The sequence below is a fragment of the Solanum pennellii genome, chromosome 1 (assembly GCF_001406875.1).
Source record: "Solanum pennellii chromosome 1, SPENNV200".
Lineage (NCBI taxonomy): Eukaryota > Viridiplantae > Streptophyta > Magnoliopsida > Solanales > Solanaceae > Solanum > Solanum pennellii.
The window spans coordinates 32,368,885-32,379,768 of NC_028637.1; positions in this window are offsets into that span (position 1 = coordinate 32,368,885).

Here is a 10,884-nt window from a genome sequence, read left to right on the forward strand (position 1 = left end):
AGGTTGTGGCAAGTCCTCAGGTAGAAGTAATCCGGTTATTTATGTAAGCATGCCAACTATTCTAATGCCCACTATAGATCTCAGCTTTTTATTACAATCAGTGTTGGAAATGTTCAAATTCTCCATATCCTCTCTCGTTTTCCACACAAGATTTAATTTGGATAATTCACAATAAACTTAAGTTCATATTCCATGAATTATATAAGTAAATATTTTACTTTTTTACGCTTGTATCTAAGCATATTAGGTCAAGGATATATGTACCTGAAATTATACGTATAGTGTAAGGATGTTTTTGGCCAAAAAATCTATTATTATATTGTAGAAGCTACTTATGTAGTTATGAAGAAAATTTCAAAATCACTTAAAATGATGAAGTTCAGGAGGGATAAGAAACTCAAGAATGTGACGGATTTTGCTAAATGACGAAGAGGGTGTTTTCGTGAGAGTTTGAGGAGATAGTTCTTTCTTGTCTTAGAAAATCCAGACAACAGACCATCTGCTAAGGAGCTTTTGAAAACTCCATTCTTTAGTAAAATTGAAAGGGTAAACCAATTTGTTCTCAATACTAATAATTGATTAGTGAAAGATCAAAACAGAAAATATTGATATATCTATAATGTGTATTACTTTTGTTTAGGAATGATATGAGTTATTTTTTTAGTTGGGATCATATGGTGCATATACCTGAAATATATCTTTTGCGGATCTATCGTCTGATTCTTCCTTTTGTTTCTTTATATCGATGAAATGTTGGTATGTTCATATCAATTTGATCATTCTCTGTAGATAATGCATATGTTTATGAAACACTAAATGACTTCTGGTTCTCCGAATTAGGTTGTTGATGCATTTCTTGATAGCACGTAGGGAAAACACATTCCTATTAGGATCTTGCACTTTATAGATGGTTTATTCTTCGACTGTCTAGTTGTTGCCATAATTAGCAACTAAGTTCCCTCGTGATGTCTCACAATATGCTCTCTTGATCCAATTGAAATATATTAGATCCCATAGTTTGTTAATTTTCATAGCGTGAAATTTGAAGGCCCAATTTATACAGTAATGCTAATGCTTAAAATTTTATGCATGTTGTTGTATTTTCCTTCAAAATATATTTTATTCATAATATTTAATGTTTTCATTTTTCCTCTACTTAATACGGGAAAAATATGAAGAAATACTGCGGAAAAAAATTGTCTTAAGCTGATATTGATCAATGTGAAGCATTTTATCAAGTTGTGGGGGAGAAAAGACGAGAAGAATATAGAATATTGGTTTTGAAGCAAAAATTATTACGAACATAAAATTTGTTCCTCATCATTAGTATTTCCTTCAATTTCTCAATCAACACTGAAAACAAATATGGATGAGTTTGTTAAGCAAATGCTTCCTGCACTTGCTAGTCACCTTCTTCCCGTTGTTATTGAGAGGGTACAAGAAGGAAGTCCTCCCATTGACAACCCAACAACAGTGACACCCTTAGTGCCTCCTTCACCTACTACTAATCAGGACAAAGTTGATCCTTAATTAGTTTCACGTGACAATTGTACCCCTTTTTGTTATATTTTCTGCTTTTTTGGAAAGTACAAATTTTGCACTAACAATATTTGATGAGTGTTTGAAGAACAGTTGATATATTGTTTTGGATGGTTTGAATAAAAAATATGAGATCGCGATTGACTATATAATTTGAACCATATATGACATTGTTTTATATGCTTATTATTTAAGGGGTATTTAGCAATTTAATTTGAATTATATAAACAACATATTGAAAAAAAATATAAATCAAATTTACAAGACAAAATTTAGCAACAGATAGGGCGACGGACCATCGACGAATTTTAATTGTGCCAAATGTACTGGCTCAAACAACATAATATGACAAAGCAAAATATCAATCATGACAGTATATATATTTAAAAATATGAAGTATATAAAACAATGCATTTTATTTATTTGAACTTTGAGAAAACTAGAAGTCATCGAAATGCATTTCCTTCAAACTGGTTGGTTGCAAAATACATCACGAACAATGACAACAAAGAGCAGAAACCCAAACAAATTACCTTATATAGCAACCCTAGTCTACTTATACAGAATTACACCAACATTTTTTTATATAATCATTAAATAGTTTTACACAATTTTGTGTGTTATTCTAAATTAGGCTTCATACAATTTTTTTATATATATTCTAACTATGTGATGCCAACAAGTGTTGTATTTCTTTTTTATTTTGTAATAGTTCCAAGTGTATGCCAACAAATTTCAGATTTTTTGTGCTCACTTTGTATTTCAACATCATTTTCTATTTCAATCTCACTTTGTATGCCAATAAGTTTTGTATTACTTCTAAATATATGCCAACAAGTTCCGTATTTTTTGTGCTCATTTTGTATGCCAACAAGTGTTGTATTTATTTTTTATTTTGTATTAATTCTAAGTGTACGCCAACAAGTTTTAGACTTTTTGTGCTCACTTTGTACAATCTCACTTTGTATGTCAACAAGTTTTGTATTTTTTTTTATTCTTGTATTAATACTAAATGTATGCTTACAAGTTTTTGATTTTTTGTGATCATTTTGTATTCCAATCTTGCCTTGTATACCAACAAATTTTGTATTTCTTTTAATCTGTATTCATTTTAAAATTTTCTTCACTGTCAACAAAAATCTTAAATCAATAGACTTCAATTCGACATAGATTGAATATTTTCAATAGAGATTTAAAATTCATATTGAAAATTTGAGGTTTAAGGCAGAGAGAAGTAATGTTAAGTGTGGAACCAAACACGTACAATTGGAAATAAATTTTTTCACTTTTAATCTCAAAAATAAAAGGTGAAAAAAGCATAAGAATAGTGAAAAAAAATTTAGGCTTACTTAAAGTTATACAAAAATTATGATTAGTAATTATGGTAAATTTGTTGATTTAAATATAAAAGTTACCTTATTTGAAATATTATTTTCCTTAATTTTATTCATTCTGTTAATAACCAATTGTATTTTTTTTCAAATTAAACAAATGACAAAAATACATAAATCAACAATATAACAAACTAAAATACAGACATTAATTTTTAAAAAAAATACATAACTCATGTCAACAAACTAAAACATTGTCATTTTTACTTAACATTTGAAATATTGTTATGGAGTAACTCTAAAGACTAAAATATTGTTGTTTTTATAAATTTTCCTTTTTAAAAAAAATGGTAAAAGATTTGTTTTCATTTTTATACCCGCCATATATAACAAAATTTATATATATCATGGATCAATATATCATCCAAACTTGTAGATGAATAATCGAGAGGATCGAAGTGAGCTAGGTTAATAAATGAGTTAGTCAATAACCACAACAATATATATATATATATANAAGATAATTATCAACTTAAAATAATTATAAAAAATATAAAAAATTTGATTGATTCATAAAATAAGTAACATGCATGATTTAATTTTCAAACTACGTAGAAAGTATTGTAAATCTCAATAATTAATAACATTTGATTGACTCTTGAAATTCTATTTGTGTTACATACATTGGGATTAGAAAAGCAACATATATTATTAAAATTTCACATAAAAGTACTATAAATTATAATAATAAAAAGAACTAACATGTACTCATAATATTTAATTTGGGAACTACTTAGAAAGTATTGTAAATCTCAATAATTAATAACATTTGATTTACTCTTGAAATTTTATTTGTTCTATGCATTCTGACAAGAGAAGTAATATATATTATTTAAAAATCACATAAAAATATTATAAATTACAATAATTAATAACTTAAGATATTTAATGTCAATTTAATTGACTATCCAAATTCTATCTATGTCATCTAAAATGAGACAAAAATATAATTGATATTGAGTCCGTGCAAACACGGACACTTGTGACTAGTGTTATAGCTAAGGCATCAAGCTTACTCACAAAAGAGATCTGTATTTGTGAGTTAAAGTTACATATTAATTGGGTATTGTGGATCAATATAAATACTCTAACAGTAAATTTTGAGTAAACTAAAAACTCTTATGACAAAAACTTTAGATTACTATTTAATATTTTGTAGATATTAAAAACCAGACAAAAAATTTTGGGGAAATGATCTGATATATCTCCCATTTTGTCATTTGGAGTTGATATGTCCTTCGTTATTAAAGTAATTTATATATACCCTTACCGTTATACAATAGACTCACATATACCCCTACTGTTACAAATGAGCTCACATATACCCTTCAATTAATGGAAGTGAATAAATTAGCTTTATTTAAATTTCTGACTTTTAATTTTAAAAAAGTTAATGTAGGATATATATGATCCTTCTAGCAAAGTTCAAGGTATATTTTAATCTTTTACATACATCAATTATTTTTTGATGTCTTTGATTATCATTATTTAAATATCTTATTCTTATTTAATTTTTTTCTTTCCTTAGTGTAAAGAAAAAAACTAAAAGAATTTTTTTGTGGCTGTATTATAATTTAAAACTATTTTTTAACTATATTGTTATTTTGTTATTGTATTTAAAAAATAATTGGGTCGTATATGATAACGTTTACAGTAAAATTAGAGAAATATAAATTAATTCGACCATAATAATAATACATTTAAGGAAAAAAGGACAAATATACCAAAGACTATCATAAATGTTATATAGATACCCTTCGTCGTACTTTTGGGACATTGATGCCCCTACCATCCAAATTTTTTAAAGCGTATATACCATATCTATTAATAGTGAGAACACGTGTATCAATCTAAAACACCTACACGAAATTTATTAAGTTTCAACCCATAATTTAAATACTCACCCAAATTAATTTTAAAATCCACCCAGATAACATAACAAATGATAACCCAAAGCACTTCATCTTATAGCAAATGATCATGACAAGCCTAAACGAGTTCAACCCTCCATATGTTTTTTGATAAAAAGCTTCAAATTTCTTTCCCCACTAAAAACCTAAACTCTCCATTCGCATTCCCAACCTCCACCATCGCTGAGCAACTTGTGTTCGCCCTCTTGCCATTGTTAAAGTACTGGAGACGGTAGTCTAGCTCGGAGATGAAATCTCCAACTTAACCCTCATCGACGCTCAGAAACTCGTCAAGGGATAAGCTTGGAGGTTCCACTGTCGTCATCTTTAAGAAATACTTTTTTGGATTGTAGGTGTTCTCCAACTTAACCCTTTGCGTTGCTGTCGCCGCCGCCCTGGTGGAGTAGCAGTAGATGCTCCACGTAATTTGACACATTAATCGATAAATTTCGAGTAGTAATGAAAAGCACAGAAGACAGGAAGGAGACGAAATACGACACGGTGAGAGAAGCCATTGAAAAAGAAGTGAGGCAAAGATGAAAGGGGAAAGGGTTGCAGTCCTCTGAAAATCTGATGTTATATCTGAAAAATCTGAAACTATTGCATTGTGGAATGTAACTCATGAGTCAGTCGAATATTACGAGTGATCGAGGTGAATGGCTTATTAGAGGTCATAGATTACAGAAAATGGGTAATTGAATACCTTGACTTGTGGATTTTAGAGCAAAATCCACAAAGAAAATGGGAGAGACATATCATTGGCCCTAATATGGAATACTATAAAACCTAGATTTGTATCATCATTCATGGCCCATGATGGGGAGATTGTATTAGTCGTCATCTTAAAATCTGGTGCTTGTTTTTTTTATGATTTCACAATAAAGAGTTAGAGGGAATTAAAAATCATGGGACTTCCTAAGGAAAACTACATCAGAGGCATTTATAGTTATGTCGAAATTCTCATTCACTTAGGGTAATTTTGTTCAAAAGGGAAGGCATCGTGGTGCTTGTACGTCCTTTCACCCGTAACTTCTGTTGCATCATAACAGATTATATGAACCAGACGAGAAGTGTTGTCTGTTTGCATGTCTGTTTCATTCATCGTACTGTTGAATTGTCAAAAAGTTTTTCTTAATCTATTAGTAAAAGGGCATATGTAACAAGAGGGGATTTTTAGCAAAATAGATAAATGAAGGGTATATATAGACAGTGGCGTAGCCACACTTGTGTCAGGGTGTCCAATTGGACAGCCTTGGTCAGAATATTATATGCAAGTAAAATGATAAATTAAGTGGTTAAATAGTATATTTTGGACACCCTTGACACAACAATATGATGTAATCTAGTGGTTTCAGGCGCCTTGAAAGAATAATGATACACAAATATAAAGAGTGTGAGTGTTCGAATTTTACTAGTTGCAGTTTTCTTGTCCCACTTTTAAGAAGAGCAGATTAACTTTAGCACTTGGACACCCTTTGTCAAAATCCTGGTTCCTCTATAGTTTGTTTTGTATGAATGGATTCATCCAAAGGCCCTTTTAAGAGTGATGTAGTTTCACGAAGGTTACATTCTCTTTTCACGTATACAAATAAGAGTAAATACTTGACCCTGTCTACTTTTTGCAGATCGACAAAAAAAGCAGTTCAGGTGATCAAACTTCCATCTCGGACAAATATTCTCTTAAGTAGGGAAGAAAGGATAAGCAGGACCAGTCATAGAAAAAAAAGTTTCAGCAGATGCTGTTGTTTGTTCGGGCGTGTTGGATACTAGATTTTCTGATACCATAGACTCTTTCTCATGTTTCTTCCATCTTTGATGGAAGATGGCCTGTACAAAAATATTTTTACACTCGGTAACTACACATTTAACAAATGATTTTGACTTGAATAAATTCAAGACTGTATTTTGGACTTGAATTCCCTCACATATCGTTCAATTGAATAATCTAAATATTCAAGTTTTGAATTTTTTTTGGTTTTTCTAACTCTTCTTCTATTGCCTCACAAATAAGGTAAAAGAATAGCCATTGAAAAAGTTTTGGCTTTTCCAATACAGTAGTATTTTGTTATTTCTCACACCAGATTTTCTGCAAATTTTGATCCCATTTTGCAGTTGAATTACCAGTTTTTCTGCAAGTTTGAAGTGTTGAAATTCTCAAGGTAGAAACAAGAAGAAAAAATAAATGCTTTTAGGTAACTCAGAGCAGAGGCGAAGCCAAGATTTCAGGTATGTGGGTTCTAAGTTTCTCAAAAGGACAATGATCTTAACCTAAAGTCAACTGTCAAATTAATGAATAAATATGCAAGTATTTAATTCACTAAAAAAACGATGATTTGAATCTTAAAAATCACAAAAACACAAATTATGATAATGAGATGTTAGTCATGTTTGATAACATCATCATAGATATTATTATTGTAAAACTTAATTTAATAATTTGAAGAATTGAGTAATTTAATTTAAAATTTTTAAATATTGTCTATAAAATTTGAATAATTTTTAGTATAAAATTTTGAACATTTTTACTATAATCTTCAACATTGTTCTAAGTAAGATTAAAATTATTAAATTCATCATTAACATTTCTACACATAAAACATATATTAGTTTCATTATCACCTAGAACCATTATTTTCTTCAAAAAGTTAATATTTTTAAGAGCAAACAACAAGTATTATAATATAATCAATTGTCAATATTGTGGAATAACCCTAGAATCAAAGATTAAAAATTAACTTTGAATAGATAATTATATAGGGTAAAAATAAATAAACAAGAAAAAAATGAAAAAGAAGAGACAAGAGTACATAGTAGATACCAGAGGACAGAGATCGGATAGTAGCAACCAAACTAAAAATTAAAGTTTGAAGCCTAACTTATGGAAATAAATTTGGCTGAAAGGTTTTTCATTTAGAATAGGACACAAACACTATTTTTCTATTTATATAAAATATTTTAATCTTTTAAGATTAGAAAAACTAATTCTAAAAACGAAGTGCCCACAATAGGTTTCGTGAACCCACGACGCGCGGGTAGTAGAAATCCGCTTGGTGTGCAGAAATCACTGGGCCATCAGCATCTCTATGCTTATGGGTTCGCAGGAAATGTATGTGTACTTTGTTTCTAATACTTCAATACGAATATAGGGTCTATGGAAAAGCTAGTGGATTCGTCCGAACCCGCTTTATATATACTAGCTCCGCCCCTGACTTAGAGTACTATTTTTGGACTTGACAAATGACAAACATACAACGTACGTTTATTAATTAAAAATATTCAAAGCCAGACTAATACTACATAAAACTACTACTTTTACGATATCCTCAAATTCTGCATCATGATTATCAATTTTCCTCTCCAATCTGCAAAGGTTGTGCAACTTCTGAATTGTGATTGTAACATTTGTTTGCTCCTAACAGTAGAAAAATTAAAAAAAATTTGTGTAGGGTTTTAACAGATAATAATTTAAATTCCTTTGCAAATATATTGTTTTTACGATTTTAAACAAAAAAAATCAATTTTTTGGACGTCCTAGTTGTAATATACTAGAACAAGAAATAGTCATATCAAGAAACAGAGAGGCAAAGAGAATATCAGTAAGAGTCTTACCAGAAACTTTAGCCGTCAGCCTTCAACATTATGAATTCTCCAAGAATTATTGTTTGAAATATTATCATGGCTTCCTCCTAATTCTTTAATGCGCTTCCACATTCTGTAATTCAATGCTATCCGATTCAGCTTTTTTGGATATCCATAAATCTGGGACAAAATTCCTTTTCCATGGAGAAGGAGTTTATTACACCGCAAAGGAAAAGAAAGATGAAAAAGCCTCTACCTCTACCTCCGTTCTTCAAGTTTACAATATTTACAACGGTAACCCTGCATATTCTCATTTGAATTGTTTTAATGGTTTGTTTTGTGGTTAAGAACCATTATATATATGACCTGCTGTAATTTTTAATCCCAGCACAAAACAAGTAACATTTCTGCCCAACCCAAATGAAGGTAAATGCTGGAATACATTTTAATTAGGTTTTGAGTCTGAAGAAAACAAATACAAAGTTCTCTGGATAACATATCATCCTCGAGAAAGGCACACAAAGTATTGGGTTTTCACTTTAAGCATAGACAAATCATGGAAAGACATTCACAACATTTTCCCTTGTACTCCGTAATGTATGCACATTGTTTGCATTAGTGGAGTCCTCTATCAATTTCTATGGCCGATTATATATATATAATTGTATTTGATGTTGAATCTGAACAAATAAAAAATATTGCGTTGTGGAATGCAATTGAATTCGTGTACTATTACCATTGACAGAGGTGAATGGTTTAGGGATCACAAATTACAGAAAATGGGTAAAGAATACTCTAACTTATTGATTTTAGAGAAGACTCCAAAAAGAGAATGGGAGAAACATATAATTGTGGTTCCCTCGATATGGAACACTAGAGAGCCTAGATTTGCATTATTCTTCGATGGGAGATTGTATTGTCGTGAACTCAGGTTATTTGTGTTATTATTTCAGAAGAAAAAACTGGAGGGAATTAAAAATCAAGGGGCTTCCTAAGAAAAACGATAACATAGACATTTATAGTTAGTTATGCTGAAAGTCTTTTTCCCTTTGGGTAGTTATGTTCAAACTAGAAGGTATTTAATGAGTGCTTATATGTCGAATATCTTGTTGATGACCTTAATACAACTGTTCCATTTTACGACAAGATTTTGTTCACGCAAGTTCATTCATGTAGTAACACTATGACAAAACAAAGTTGTGGCATAAGAAATTACATTCTAAATATATTGCAAGTGTTTGAAGTGAAGAAGTAAACTCATTGTTATCAAATGTAGAAAGTCTGTTCCCTTTGGATAAATTGCAACAGACTGGATGAAATTTTTAATACTGTTTTTCTATGTTAATATCAGATATCTTTACGCATTTTGAGTATCACAAGTGCAAATCAGGTGCAAATGATTGAAAAAACAATGCCAGTTTTGGGAGTACACTTTTTCTTAATAAAGGAAATTGGATTGTACACTACAGCGTCAAGCTTTCTTTTATTCAATTCATATAACACGTCGTATAATTAGTCCATTAATAGACACTACACCATTTTAGGCCTACGACCACACTTATTCTGGACTACACTTGTAAAATGTTGCCTAAAGTAGTTTTGGGAACGCTTTTAAAGCGTAGCCAAAATTTTTAACTTTTAGCTACAATAATTTTGCAACACTTCAAAAGCGTACTCTTTAATAATATAAGATACACTTTATAAGTGTTGTTAAAATATGATATAATTGGCAACACCTATTTACATATATGACCACACTTCTAAAATGTCCTATTTTTATAATTGAAAAAACAACACTTTATAAGTGTTGCCTTAAAATTTTTCACTAAAACCTTTAATTTTTTCACTCTCCCTCCAATTATTTTCAACTCTCCCTCCAATTTTTATTGGCCAAAAAAAACATTAATAAATCATAAAACATTTAACTTTTGACTCTTTACTCTTTTACTTGACATTCCTCCTTCAGCTTTCCTCTTTAACTTTTCTGATTTTGTGAAGGAACTGAAGAACCAACGTGAAGGAGCTGAAGAACCAACGTGAAAAAAGCTGAAGAACAACTTATCTGTTCCGATATAGATTGTGAGAAGAACAGAGATGAAGAGGTGAAGAGCTGAAGAGCTCAAGTCGTTTTCTCCAATAACGATTTCTTCAATAGTAAGTACGATTCTCTTTTTCAATACCTATTTCATCAAGCGTAAGTACTCAAACAGGTCTTGTTGTTAGCTGAAGTGTTTGATTTTTTGTTTTGTGTTTAGAAAGAATGAATGCTTTTGGGTTGTTGGAAAGATGATGAATTGAAGCTACACTTTTCTCTCAAGTTTCTCCCTTAAGAAAACGATTTCAAACAGGTTTAGTTTGAGAAGGTTTTATCAAGTAAGAAATGTTATTCATAATGTCTAAATTTTAGCTTTAGGGTTTTAATATCTTGTATTTTTATACGATTTTTGGGAGTATGAATTGTATTT